The following is a 15,795-nucleotide window of genomic DNA, read 5'->3' as shown; positions in this document are numbered from 1 at the left end:
GTTTCTGACTCACCAAGGTGTGAACTCACATTAGGTCAGTTACACATTGACTTACATATGGCTATTCCCATTTTAGAAGTGAAGAATCTGTAGGTCACACAGACTAAATGGGGTTCTCACATTTTACACAGCACACAGTGGCAGTGCAAGCAAGGTTTTGAACCAAGATATTTTTTACTTTAAAGCTGTCTCTAGCTAGACCCCGCTGTGGTGCCTAAATGGGATGTCTCTCAATCAGATAGGGGCCCCCAAATGTGGAGCGATGATCCAGTGGATGCTGGTGGGGGAGAAAGTGGAAGAATCCACCTGGAGAAGAACAAAGGAGATAGAAGTTTATTGAATACACCGCAAGGGAGCTGAGGGCAGGGCAGCAGCAGAGGTCGTGAGTTGAGATCAAGAATCAGATGCTTAACCAACTGAGCCACCCTGATGCCCCTTGTAGGCTTTTAAAGGGGGAAGATGAGGAGGTGGGGTGCTGTATGAAATTCTCCTTTTTTGGGCACCTGTGCCTGGTTGTCCGTAGCCCATGAATCCATGGGTATTTTGAGGAGGGGCGCGTGATGAGCCCTTTCTACATTCCATTGCTCAAGGCCATTTGCCTGAAAGTGGCTCCACACCCAAGACCTGACCTTTTTTTACTGCTCACCTGCCTGTACTCACTGACATTTGTCCCATGTCGTTCCTTAAACTCTTCTTTCCAGATTATCTCTTCATTCAGGCAAGAACCCTGTGGGCATAACACCCCAGGATGGAAATGGAAAGCATCCCTCAAGCAGTAAGGACTCCAGCAGGCAGGAAGAGCTCTGGTGGTCCAGGCCACTCAGACTAGTTGGAATGTAACCCCAGACTCACACCTGTGCAGACAGACCATGAAGTGACCTCTAGAATGACCAACAATTACCTTCACCTCATTCTAATACTAAAATCTCTGCCCAAGGAGGAGCACAAACCTCACTTACATAACATACAAGGTACATATAGGCACGTTTCCTCAAGGGGCACACAAGGCCTTATGCCCACCTCACCTACCGTGACTAAGTTCCCCTTTCTAAACATTCACCCTAACCCTCAATAAAAGGAACCCATTCCACCTTGCTCAGAGAGTTCCAGCTTTGGAAATCATTCCCTTTGTTCTCCTCATTGTCTGCAGAGAAAGTTTCCTTAGGGCCACAACTCCACCTGGTGTGTCTGTGACTTACCAAGGGGCCAGCTCACATTGGTTCATTTACAAAACCAATGCTCTCTTCGTGTATTTTGCTGTCTGACAACACATATCGGTTAGGTTAGTGCTCATGTATTAAGTTAATTATGGATTCTGAGGCTAAAAGTAGGATTAAGGGTTGCTGATCCAAATCCTTAGTATCAGGCCAAGTGTGGCTTGTTAATGCTAAAAAGAAAAGCACAGGCCTGAAATGAGTCATTTAAGCCAAGTCCCCAAACTGGGGTTTAATACCTAATCAAAATTTCAACCTCCCCCAGAAGGGCGGTCTTAACTGGCCAGGAATTTTCTTTTCAACACCAGTGAGGTAACCTGTCACATTCCTGACCCCCACCCTGACCCCCCAACAGCTGGCAGACCTGACAGATGAGGTCATCTGCATGGTGACACCCCTTGCTCTTTTCCCCTAAGGGACATGACCTTGTCTCAAACAATCCTCCCTTTTTTTTTTTTTTTTTTGTTATTTCCTTGCCTCACCTTCCTTCCTATAAAAACCTCCCATTCCACACAACTCCTTGGAGTTCCCCTCTACTTGATAGATGGGATGTTGCCTGATTCATGAGTCAATCATTAAAGCCAATCAGATCTTTGAAATTTAGTCAGTTGAATTTTAATATAGCCTTTCCCAATTTTCTGACCTCAGCTGGACGTCCTATAATTCAACTCAATTCTGACACCGCCCAGAGACAGCCTCCGATTCTGTGGATTATGGGCTCCAGTCCCACAGGACTGCCTCACCCTCCCCGCTTTAGATGCCAGTCACAATCTCAGGTCCTTAACTGTGCTTCTGACCCACCAGCTATAGATTGAGCTTCCAACGCCCCCCTCCTTGGGTTTGATTAATTTGCTAGAGGGGCTCAGGACTCAGAATAACATTTTATTTACTGGATAATGGTTTCTTATAAAAGGATATAACTCAGAAACAGCCAGATGGGAGAAAAGCCTAGGGCAAGATGTGGAGGAAGGGCAGTTTCCGCGCCTCTCCTGAGCATGGCACTACCCAGGTCTCATTTTCATTAACCCAGAAGCTCTCCAAACCCTGTCCTTTTTGGATTTTATGGAGGCTTCATTACTTAGGCACAATCGATTAAAGCATAGGCCATTGGAGATTGATTCAAACTCCAGCCCCTCGCCCCTCCTCAGAGGTCTGGCATCCTTTGGTGCATTCCAAAAATCACCTCATTCACATAACAAAAGACACGGGTCTGCTCATCATTTAGAAAATGCCACAAGTTTCAGCTCCGTGCCAGAAATGAGGACCAGATATCTACTTCTTATTATAAATCACAATTTCACGGTTGTATATAAAGTTTTACAGGGATGCAGCCAGACCCCTTCGTTTACATATTGTTTATGGCTGCTTTCATGGGCAGTTGCTTAGTTATTACAGAGCTGTACAGTTGTGACAGGGCCTAAAATATTTCCCATCTGGGCCTTTACAGGAAAAAAAAAATGCTGACCTTTGGTCTCTGTCAGTGATTCTCAACTCTGTTGCATATTAGAATCACCTACCATCGGGTTCTCCTACCTCTAGAGACTCATTACATTGCTCTGGAATGGGAATGTGGGCATTTATGGTTTTTAAAAACCTTTCAGGTGATTCTAATGTGCAGTCAGGCTTAAGAATCACTGGCTAGGAAATGCTTTTACAAGCTGATTGTGATAACAATCAAAACCACTGGAGACAAAATTAGAAAATATGACCAAGTCCCAATTCAGAATTTTGTAATATGCCTGGTTGGTAAAGATACTGGTATGATTTACTCAGTGATTGCGTGAAACTCGCAATGTATAAGCACTAATTTTCTGGCCCTGATGATAAAGCCACTGGAAAGCAGAGAGAGGAGCCCCATAATAAAGTCTGGGATGAGTCTAACACCTACTTGATTTCCCTAAACAAAACTACATTTTATTTCAGAGGATCAGACAAAGGCAGTTAATTAGAAGATCATTTATGTCTTGATTAGAAGTCTTACTCTGTGAACAGTACAGAATGCCATTCACATTAAACACAATTGAAACAAGAGGAACTCTACTTCAGTGCACTTGTATTATTGATCATCTACCTAATCGGCTTATAATTGTAGCTACTGTTGTCATATTTATAACATAATGAAGAATAATTCTTTATAAAGAATAGGCCCCCTACACACAAACACACACACACACACACACACACACACACAAAAACACACTCACCCTCCAGTCCCTATTTATACAGAAAGGTTTATACGTCACGCAATCACAATTTTTTTGGCTGTGAGTATGTGGAGGGGTATACGTGTGTAGGTGAGAGAGAATCACCTAACAACACTATTACGATATTCTATAGCTTGTGTCCTAATTTTATAGAAATGTGGTAGACCCTGTGAATTACAAAAAGAGATCCAAAATGGAATCAATCTGTGAAGAGAATTTCTCTAGAGTTTCCATACTCACTCATCTCCTAACAGATACTCCCAATACTCCCAATATTGGTATCTCACCCCAATACTTCCCACAGAGTTTAGGGAGTTCATAGAAATGTAAACTAGTAGGAAGGATATTCAGAGTACAACACAACCAGAGTCTAGAATTTACTATCCAGTGTCATTAGAATGAGTTATGGTAGCCAGAGAGAAATCATGCCAAAAGCTTCCCTATTCACTGTGAAAGTATTTACAGTCCTGCTCACCACTAAGACCTGTGCCCCTAAGATCGTCACAGAGAGTTGGATCCTGTGTCACTGAAAGAGAGGGGAGGCCACAATGATAATGGAGATGATAATATTAACAGAAATCATTTCCTTCCCCTTAATTCCCCCCACCGCCCCCACCCCCCCACAACCTGTATGTGTTGGACCCTGGCTCACGGGTGCCAACGTGTCCCGGCGGACGCCCCAGAGACTCAGACCCCAGACAGGCAGATGCAATTAGCAAGAGGGTTTATTGGACGTTTGCGCAAACGGGCTCTCCGCCTCCGAAGAGGAAGAGAGCCCCGATTACCAATTACAGGCATCTTTTAAAGGCAAAAGGAAAAAAAAACCGCTTAAAGACAAAAGAACCTCGGGAGTCGCATAGCATTCAGGTTATTGATTTCACAGAGGGTCAACATGAACCTATTCAGGGACATTCCAATCAGGGTGTGGGGGGAAATGGTTTTCTTATTGTAAACAGAATGCTTTTAGTTGCTAAAATTTCAGGAAGGCGCCTGGATGGGCTGCCTCTGGATTAGGGCTGGCCCTACTTACAAGGGGGGAGGTTTCTTCATATGCAAGGAACTTCTACTGCTCAGAGGTCAAGGGAAGAAATAATATACCCTTCTTCCCTCTCTCTCTGTTGGAAGAGGGATCATTTATTCGATTGGTGAGACCACAGAAGGACTGCAGTCACTGGTCCTTACTTCTCTCTCAGGCAGCACTGATGTGTTAAACGCTGACTGTGTCACCTAAGTCTCAGAATCTTGCCCTTTTTGTGCTTGATAAGGTGTGAGGCTGGCCACCACCTTCCACAGATCCAGTTAGGTGAATGTGTGCTCTGCAGATGGAGACCCCTTCCCTACCCAAATTTTAGGTTTAGAGAGGAGAGAGGATCTGTTAGGAAACCTAGATTCATGTTCCAGCTATGCTTTTGAACCAAAAGAGGCAGAAATAAAACTGGCCCACTGATTCAGAATTTGGAGTGGAAATGCATGTAATTAACTAGCAGTTTCAAACCCCCAACAATACCATTTGAGGTGTTTACTATTCTTCCCATGATTCAGGGCACAAGTTCTTTATAATAATCCTATGAGGTCACTCAAATAGGACTTGTTTCAAATCATTTTTGAAAGTCTGGCTATCCCTTGTCAATGCACTCATACATCTGCTGAAGAATCTACAGCAACTTATTTCTCCCTCTGCCTATCCCTCTGCCACACCTCCAGCAAACTTATTTCTTTTGACAATATGCATTGATTATTATTCCAGAGAAGTTCTCAGTCCCTTAACTAAGCATGAGGAGTCACGAACTGCTTTTAAGAATACACCTAGATGTAGAAAGTGGAATATAATGGGACTGCCAGTTTCATTCTTTAAATAAGTTATTGACTTTTTCTACCATGTGCCAGGCACTGGAGATACAGAAGCAACACATCTGCTGTCTCTACTTTCAGAGACATCATGTCCAATGCTTAAAGTTTAATGGTATGTTATCTTGACCAATCATTGGATCTTATACAAGTCCCATCTTGTGCTTTTGTTTCCCTGTTCTGTGCTGCCCCATGATGGTGCATGTGGTACCTTGAGAAGAATAATATGCTGATATAATAGTACAGCTGCAGAGAAGAAAGGCAAGAGCAAAAGCCATTTGGGGAACTATAATGGGAGTTCTATTTCTCGTTCCTCATCTTTGCTTTATTCTAAGTAAGGATGTGAAGGGGATTTTGTGGAATCTGTTCCTCTTCTTTGCCATGAAGAAACCTCCCCCCCTTGTAAGTAGGGCCAGCCCTAATCCAGAGGCAGCCCATCCAGGCGTCTTCCTGAAATTTTAGCAACTAAAAGCATTCTGTTTACAATAAGAAAACCATTTCCCCCCACACCCTGATTGGAATGTCCCTGAATAGGTTCATGGTGACCCTCTGTGAAATCAATAACCTGAATGCTATGCAACTCCCGAGGTTCTTTTGTCTTTAAGCGGTTTTTTTTTCCCTTTTGCCTTTAAAAGATACCTGTAATTACTAATCAGGGCTCTCTTCCTCTTCGGAGGCGGAGAGCCCGTTTGCGCAAACGTCCAATAAACCCTCTTGCTAATTGCATCTGCCTGTCTGGGGTCTGAGTCTCTGGGGCGTCCACCGGGACACGTTGGCACCCCTGAGCCAGGGTCCAACATTTGGGGGCTCGTCCGGGATCCGAGACGCCCCAGGCTCAATCCTAAGACCGGTAGGAGGTAAGACCGAGCTCGCTAAATGTCATATCTGTCTCGTCCGTTTGTCTGACTGGCCGGGTCTGTGCCGGGTCTGTATTGTGCCTGCAGGACGCTGTACTCTGTATTCTGTATTTGGACCAGCGGGGGAGGCAGACGTGCCCTGAGACCCCTGGTCCCCCTCCGGAGTCGGACTCCGGAGTGGTCTGGAAGAGGAACGGAGCCCCGGCACTCCCTCCTCTTCAGGGACGGTGGTTGTTGGCGACCGCTCCCATCTGAATCCGCCGCGCCAGTCCTGTCATTCGTGTGCGTCTGTTCCTTCTGTGTCTTTCTGGTCCCGCTCCGGAGTTGGACTCCGGAGTGGTCTGGAAGAGGGAGGGAGCCCGGCACTCCCTCCTCTTCGGGGAGGGTCGTTGTTGGCGACCGCTCCCGTCTGAATCCGCCGAGCCGGTCCTGTCGTCTGTGTGCATCTGTCTGTTCTGTGTCTTTCTTCCTGTCCTCTTCCTCCCCACTCACCTCTTCTCTACACCCGCGGGGCAAACTGTAACCACCCCTTTAAGCCTCGCTCTAGATCACTGGAAAGAAGTCGCCGGCCGAGCACACAACCTTTCGGTCGAAGTCAGAAGACGAAGATGGGTCACCTTCTGCTCCTCAGAGTGGCCGACTCTCAACGTCGGGTGGCCCACGAATGGAACTTTTAATATTGATATTATCTTGCAGGTGAAGGCCCCGGTCTTTCAGCCAGGACCCCATGGGCACCCTGATCAGCTCCTGCAGACTCTCCTCACCACGGAGGAGAGACCGCGCGTCTACAGAAAAACGTCCCCGGGGCGGATGGGAGGCCGACCCAGCTGCCTAATGAAATTGAGGACGTTTCCCCCTTGGTTCGCCCGACCTGGGACTACGACACTGCTGCTGGGAGGGAGCAGCTCCGTCTCTATCGCCAGGTACTCCTAGCGGGTCTCAAAGGGGCAGGGCGATGCCCCACCAATTTGGCAAAGGTACGTGCTATAGTGCAGGGAAAAGATGAGACGCCGGCAGGTTTTCTGGAAAGATTAATGGAGGGCTACCGTATGTATACTTAGAGAGAGAGAGAGAGGAAACGCAATAAAGAACTGACTGGGATACTGGCCACCGTAGTACAGAGCTCAGGGCAGAGTAAGTCAGGACAGAGTAAGGACCTGGGAGACAAAAGAAGACCACGGGTTGAACGAGACCAGTGTGCCTACTGCAAGGAAAAAGGACATTGGGTTAAAGATTGTCCAAAGAAGGGCCAAACGCAGGGACCTAAGAAGCCCATTCCCGTACTGTCCCTAGAGGATAAAGATTGGGGGTGTCAGGGCCAGGAGCCCCCCCCCCCCCCGAGCCTCAGATAACCCTTAAAGTGGGGGGGTCAACCAGTGACCTTCCTGGTTGCTACGGGACCTCAACATTCAGTTTTAACTGAGGCAGAAGGACCCTTGAGCTCTATCTAGAAGATGCATTCTTTTGCCTAAAGTTAAGCTCTCAAAGCCAGCCTATTTTTGCCTTTAAATGGAAAGATCCTGAGACGGGATTCTCAGGACAACTCACTTGGACAAAGCTACCACAGGGATTCAAAAACTCCCCCACCTTGTTCAACGAAGCCTTGCATCAGGACTTGGCAGACTTCCGAGTTGGCCATCCGGACCTCATTCTCCTGCAGTACGTGTTTGATCTGCTCATAGCGGCTAAGACAGAACAGGATTGTGTAAAAGGTACGGGGGCCCTGCTCGAGAGACTGGGAGGACTGGGGTATAGGGCCTCCGCCAAAAAGGCCCAAATAGGCCAGAGACGAGTGACCTATCTGGGATATCTCCTGGAAGGAGGCCAGAGGTGGCTGACAGAGAGCCGCAAAAAGGCTGTAGCCCTGATCCCAGCACCCACTAGTGCCAGAGGGCTACGAGAGTTCCTCGGCAGTGCTGGGTTCTGCCGCCTCTGGGTACCCGGGTTTGCAGAGCTGGCGGCTCCCCTATATCCTCTCACGAAATCCAACACCCCCTACCACTGGGGAAAGGAGCAACAATTGGCTTTTGACAAAATAAAAAGGGCCTTATTGACCGCCCCTGCCCTGAGCCTCCCAGATGTAACCAAGCCATTTGCGCTATATGCTGATGAACACCAAGGAATACCCAAAGGGGTCCTAACTCAGAAACTGGGACCCTGGAAAAGGCCCGTGGCATACTTTTCAAAAGAAAATTAGACAGCGTGGCGTCAGGATGGCCCCCATGTCTCCGAATAATAGTGGCTGTGGCAGTCCTGGTAAAAGACTCAGATAAGTTGGCCTTCAGCCAACCCCTCACTGTGGTGGCCCCCCCATGCCATAGAGACAGTCATCCGCCAGCCACCTGATCGATGGCTCTCAAACGCCAGGTCACCCATTATCAGGCCATGTTACTGAATTCCGAGCGGATACGGTTCGGAACGGCTACATCCCTAAACCCGGCCACCTTGCTTCCAGAAGCCGAGTCCCCCTCCCTGGTAATGCATGATTGCCACCAGATCCTAGCTGAGGTCCATGGCACCAGAGGGGACTTGACAGACCAGCCTTTGCCAGGTGCTGAAGCAACCTGGTACACCGAGGGGAGTAGCTTTCTACGAAATGGTGAACGTAAAGCCGGGGCGGCCGTGGTAGATAATTCACTGTCCGGGGCATCAGCGAGGCAACGACCCAGTAGCAGAGGGGAACAGGATGGCCGATGAAACGGCACGGGCCGCTGCACTAGGCCCACAGGAGGATGGACAGAAGCCTTCCCCACCAAACGAGAAACTGCCCAGGTGGTTGTCAAGAAAATCCTAGAAGAAATTTTCCCCTGGTTTGGACTGCCCAAGGTAATAGGGTCGGACAACGGCCCCGCCTTCGTCTCCCAGGTAAGTCAGTTGGTGGCCAGATTACTGGGGATAAATTAAAAATTACATTGTGCATACAGACCCCAGAGCTCAGGGCAGGTAGAAAGAATGAATAGAACAATTAAAGAGGCCCTAACCAAATTGACACTGGAGACTGGCACTAGAGACTGGGTCCAACTCCTCCCTATGGTTCTGTTCCGAGTCCGGAACACTCCCGCGCGCCATGGGCTAACTCCTTACGAGATTGTCTATGGAGGTCCCCCACCAGTGACAGACTTACTAGATTCTGCTATTGACCCTCTTGCTAACACTCCCGGTTTACAGGACAGGCTAAAGGCGCTCCAGATTATCCAGCGCCAGATCTGGAAACCCCTTGCGGGGCTGTCTACCGCCCCGGAGACACAACCTGTTCCAGATCGGTGACTCCGTCTATGTCAGGAGACATCAGTCCAGGACGCTTGAGCCCCGCTGGAAGGGCCCATACACTGTACTACTGACCACCCCAACCGCCTTAAAGGTAGACGGCATTGCTGCTTGGGTCCACGCCTCACACGTCAAGCGCGCCCCATCAACGAGCACCGCTGACGCCAGCCAGGACGGACCGGGCGAGCCACTCCAATGGAAGCTCCACTGCACCCAAAACCCGCTCAAGATAAGACTTTCAAAAAATTGTTCAATGACAGTTGTTATATTCCTACCTCTCCTAGCGCTCTTTACCTCCGCCAAAGGTGACCCTCATGCCCTCAAAAGGTTAACCTGGCAGGTACTAACGTCTGGGGGTGACGAGGTCTGGTCTATAACTAAGACCGCCCCTGTGGGAACCTGGTGGCCTAACCTATATCCTGACCTATGCAAGCTAACCATAGGGGCCCCTAGCCCATGGGACCTAGAGGGATACTTCGACACCTCTAGAGCCTCTAACCGAGAAAGCCCTCCAAGGCGACTGGGATTAGACCCATGGGGAGGATGTGGCACGCCTGACAGAAGGGCCATGCTCAGCACTCTTCCCTTTTATGTCTGTCCCGGGTACCACAGAGATCGCAGGCTAAATCCCACCTGTGGAGGGGAATACTTCTATTGTAAAAATTGGGGGTGCAAGACTAGGGAGACACAGGATGAGAGGCCCTCCTCCTCCTGGGATTACATCACTGTTAAAGCTAACTATACTCACCCGGGGTTACCAGGAACTCTGCAATACTACCGCCCCGATTTTAGGGACTGACTCTTACCTGGAGCCCCAGCCGGGAACTTGGTGGGCATGCAACAAAGTCCTCACCCCCTGTGTGTCAGCTAAGGTTCTAAATAGCTCAAACGACTTCTGTGTCATGGTGCAGATCATACCCAGGGTGTTCTATCACCCTGGTGAAACTCTAGAAAATCAGTATGATGAACACCCCACCCGTTTTGGGCGCGAACCTGTCTCCCTAACCCTAGCCGTTATGTTGGGACTAGGGGTCGCTACTGGGGTGGGTACTGGCGCAGCTGCTCTGATCCAGGGCTCACGACGTTATTTAGAACTCCAGGCAGCTGTAGATGAGGATCTGCGGACACTAGAGCAGTCCGTTTCTAAGTTAGAACAGTCCCTCACCTCACTTTCAGAAGTAGGACTTCAAAACAGGAGAGGCTTGGATTTACTACTCCTAAAAGAGGGAGGACTGTGTGCAGCCCTAGGAGAAAAATGCTGTTTCTATGCAGGCCATTCTGGAGTCATCAGAGACTCCATGGCCAAACTCAGGGAAAGGTTACATAAAAGACAAAGGGACCAGGAGGCCCAGCAGGGCTGGTTTGAAAGCTGGTTTAATCAGTCTCCCTGGTTAACCACCCTAATCTCTACCATTATGGGCCCTCTAGTTATCCTGCTCCTGCTGCTAACTTTTGGCCCCTGAGTCCTCAACTGGCCGCTCCAGTTCATCCGAGAAAGATTGTTTATTACCCAAGCTCTGGTATTAACTCAGCAATGTCGGACCCTCCAGACTGAAGAAATAAATGTTCCCTAAGATTTTAAGGTTAAAATCAGCCCAAACAAGAGGAGGGAATGAAGAAACCTCCCCCCCTTGTAAGTAGGGCCAGCCCTAATCCAGAGGCAGCCCATCCAGGCGTCTTCCTGAAATTTTAGCAACTAAAAGCATTCTGTTTACAATAAGAAAACCATTTCCCCCCACACCCTGATTGGAATGTCCCTGAATAGGTTCATGGTGACCCTCTGTGAAATCAATAACCTGAATGCTATGCAACTCCCGAGGTTCTTTTGTCTTTAAGCGGTTTTTTTTTCCCTTTTGCCTTTAAAAGATACCTGTAATTACTAATCAGGGCTCTCTTCCTCTTCGGAGGCGGAGAGCCCGTTTGCGCAAACGTCCAATAAACCCTCTTGCTAATTGCATCTGCCTGTCTGGGGTCTGAGTCTCTGGGGCGTCCGCCGGGACACGTTGGCACCCCTGAGCCAGGGTCCAACAGCCAGATCACAGAACAAGAAAACTACCCATCAGATGGAACAAAGCAACTCATTCATCCTCATGGCAACTAATGAGAAAAACAAAGAAAAAAAATTAGAACTTCAAGTAGGAATAGAGTACTAGAATTTAATAAACTTTTAAAAGCAAAAATTATTTCTCTATTCAACTGTCTTAGAGAAGAATTAGCTAAAACTAGAAAGTAAATAAATAATGAATATGAACAAGACTGAAGATAGTAAATAGCCAGAATCGTTTCAAATTACTACTGAACATTTTTTTAGAGATGGCCCTGAAGCATCGAAGACTCCTTTAATGATGCAGCAATCAAATAAACACAATTTGCACAACACTCTGAATTATTATTATTTTAGTAATGAGAAGCACTTTTCAGAGATTGGTTCTACATTAACATACTGGAAGGCAGATGGTCATCATAATTTTAAGAACATCATGAGTTAATCTTGGCCGTGGCTTCCTTCAAACATTACAAATCACGCAACTTTAAAATCTGCCAGTTAGAGTGCAAATTGTATCTTTTATGTTCTTTTTTTTTTTTTTTTAATAAGCTCTAAAGTTTTCTTCTTGAAGGAATTAATCAATCTCTCACGGATTGTGGAGCAAGCACGGAATCTGGAAGAGGTCTGCTCAGTTTGGGTAATTGCACTGAACACTGTAATCTTCACTAACTTAGTCATAAACATTGATCTGATTTTTGAAAAGAACTAGAAGACAACCATCAAATTATATAGGCCCACAGTACTTCGGCATGTTAACAATATATTAGTGCAATTTTGGTTTTAGTGGTTGTTTCCTTTTATGTATGTTTCCCTTTATGACTTTTATCATGACATTCTATTTACAGTTTTTAAAAATCAAGTCTGAAATCACCAATGCTCCTTCTCTAAGAGCACACAGAAATGTAAAAAAAAAAAAATCTATTTTGGAATCCTAACGCTGCTATTTCTCAGCTGAATGTCTTTGGAAAAGTGACTTAACTTCTCTGAAGATTTCTCATCTATAAAATAAGAATGATAGTACCTACCTTAAAGGTTAGCATAAGGAATAAAGAAATTTTATAATATTCTCACTTCTCCAAGCAGCCCACATCAAACCAATCTTCACAGTAATTCATATATTTCAGCATTTTCCCAACTATTCTTCTCTGATATGTGTATCAGTTCTCATGGAAAAAGGAGATAATTTTGCTGAAAGGTATTTTCATTGCTGAAAAATGCTAGAAACCAAATTATTTATGGTTCTCCCACTGAGTTCAGGTTTTAGGCTTGAGATGTGAGTTTTGACCCTGGAGTGGTAATGGTTAATGGCTGCCAAGAAATGCTGCTGGCCTCTAAATATATAATCGTTTACCCATGTGAATTATCTCCTCATGTTTGTTGAGAGAACAGTGCTTACCTGAAATGCTGCAGTTATCATAAAATCATTCTTCAATAATACATTCTGAGTGAAGGGGGATATATCCGTCAGACAGGATTCTCAGGCCATAAGATTTAAGTAATCAAGTCAAGTAATCAATGGGTTTTATAGCTCATAATGGATAAATTCAACTTTCACTTAAATAACCTGAGTAGCTAAAAGCTTTTGGTAATTTTCTCATTATAAAATTCAGTTGTTTAAAGACAAACTGTTTTTCTAAAATCGACCAAGCATATTCTATAAATCGCAGTTCTGGCACCTTGCTCTTATAACCCCATATAAATACCTTCCTTTCTGAAGTAGATTTTGGATTCATAGAATATTCATTTGTGTGCCTGGACACTCCATCAAACAAACAAAAAAATTCTGCATGATTAAACAGAATATATTGTTCTGCCTCTGTATTTGCATAATAAATCAGACCCACTCTGTGGGTCACTGAGTGTTAGTTACAGCATCTAAGAAGTTGTACCTTCAACCTAGCTCTCAATTTTCAAATTAAAATAATTTTAAAGGGATACAAAGTTTCCACAATTATTGAATTGCAAATGGGTATTCAAGAACATGTGAACTATTTTAATATGAACAATGCAGCTATGTGATGCCAAAGTAAATAATTCTATCCATTACACGGTTTAGGGTTTGACCTACTATACAAAGACTCATATAGCTACTTTTGAGATTGAATACTGTATTAGGGTATCATAGATATAAAATTCTTTCACAGTCCAGACTCAAGTATCAACAATAGGATGTTTTTGCTTATATCACTCTGTGTTCCGCTTTTTTTTTTTTTTAAGAGTTTATTTATTTATTCATGAGAGACACGGAGAGAGAGAGAAAGGCAGAGACACGGGCAAAGGGAGAAGCAGGCTCCATGCAGAGAGCCCGATGTGGGACTCGATCCCGGGTCCCCAGGATCACGCCCCGGGCTGAAAGCAGGTGCCAAACCGCTGAGCCACCGGGGCATCCCCTGTGTTCCATTTATTGCCTGTTTAGGTAAAAAGGTATTAACCATACTATCCTCAATAGAGGTATATATCAAGAAAACTGGACTCAAGTCATAACACATTCAACTACTAAGTGTTTAATTTTTAAGATATTAAAATTGAGAGTAACAATGATCCAAAACTGATCTTCTTTCTGTTCGTAATTAACTATTTAAAGCATAATATGTGAAAAAATGTTATTCAGGGCCTCTGTGATAGTATGGCAATTGAAATCTATTTTACACGTGGATACTTGTCAACAATGAAGAAATATCTTGAATGTAAAACATACAACTAATAATAGAGCACCTCTATATTAAAGCGGGTACTTCCAAGTTGGAAGCTAAATTATTTCAAGGTTTCAGATTTATCTGATCATGTCTGAAATGGGTAAGGAAGGTCCTCCAGAAGTCTATTCATATAATGGATCCAATAGCCTTCTGAGAAATATCTAATCTCAAGAGAAAAGAGAGTTGAGCAGCATTAAGCTGGTCCAAGAACAATAAAATAATGCCAAAGAAGAAGAGTGGTCTTGAGTAGAGAAGAGTATTGATCACTTACAGTTTTATAATCCAATCTTCATGAATTTATGTCTGACAGTTGAGTAGATTGGTTAGAATTTTTTTTTAAATCACTAAAAAATAGCTGTTATACTGAACTTTGTGAAAATATTAAAGAATTGAAGTAGTTCTACATTGTACCTGGGAAACACAGTAAGTCAAAAGTAGGGGAATGGCTATCATCTCTCTTGGTCTTATATACGTGGATGTGAAATATGAAAGTTCATGTGAGTGAAGATATAGACCAGAGAAAGCAGGAAAGAATATAGAACATCAATAAATTTTTGGTGACCTTTAGAGAAGACAATGGAACAGAGCAGAAACAAACAAACAAACAAAACAGTAAAAGGCATATAAGATGCCCCTGGAAAATGTGATGTCAGCTTTGCACAGTGGCAGTATTGTAGCCAATGAGGTTTATCCAAGGCGCGATTATTGCTAATTGAAAATGTGATGTCTATTTGGGTTGAACTACATGTTTGCAACTTTTCTCCCTCTGATTTTATAATATACAAACAGTATAGGAAAATGAATAGAAAAGACACATATTAGAGAAAATATAATTAACTTCTGACCTTACGAAAATCAGGAAGAATTAGAGGAAAATGCAGTTCTTGTAGGTGAATACAACAAACAATAACCACAACAAAATCTTATTGCTGATATAGTGATCTCATGTTTACTCTTAACTGGGATAATCTCGTTAATTTCATATGTTTACCTTAGCATACTGTAATTACCCTAAATACATTTCTTATTGCAGTCATTGACTTATTCCTTGAATAAACCATTTCTCCCTAATTACTTAGAAGTCAGCTTTTCCTGTCATGTCTCTATCTGCAAATATAGGCAGTGGCATCCTAGAAACATGAATCATGAGGCCAACACAGTATCTAGACAGTCTCAGATGTATTTGTTCTTAGTTGAGCGCTGATGATTCTTGGCTTACTTTTTTCCCCCTTGAATTTCTTTAATACATACTACAGCAGCCTACCTCCTCCAGAAAAAGTCAACATAGTGATTAATACTGACCCTTGGGGTATAATTTCATGTCATTAGCAGAGTGAAACCAACAGCAGTAGCAAAGTGATGCATTTTTTAAGCTTCTCTGCTCAGCCCCATTTCTATGATTTTTAATATGCCATTATAAGTCAAGTTTTGTCATTTTCTCAGAAAACTGAATGTCTGGGATGATATTGCCTTCATTTATTGTTGCTCCAACAAATGTTCATGTCTGCAATGTCATCAGACACGTCCCTAAAAATTGCACCACAACAATATAACACAATTGAGTTTGGTATTGTGGTATAAAAGACATCAATGCCAAGGCATTATAAAAGGAAGAGTCCTTTGTTTGAAAATTGTATAGGTAAAATTAGTTAGGGATTTGAG

At 44.6% G+C, this 15,795-nt stretch overlaps 1 pseudogene; it reads left to right on the top strand.

The window, feature by feature from the left end:
- The first annotated feature begins 14,784 nt into the window (after positions 1-14,784).
- LOC121486053 lies at positions 14,785-14,943 on the top strand (annotated as a pseudogene).
- Positions 14,944-15,795: the final 852 nt, after the last annotated feature.

Source organism: Vulpes lagopus, chromosome 2, assembly GCF_018345385.1.
Source record: "Vulpes lagopus strain Blue_001 chromosome 2, ASM1834538v1, whole genome shotgun sequence".
Classification (NCBI taxonomy): Eukaryota; Metazoa; Chordata; class Mammalia; order Carnivora; family Canidae; genus Vulpes; species Vulpes lagopus.
This window is presented reverse-complemented; position numbering and strand designations above follow the sequence as displayed.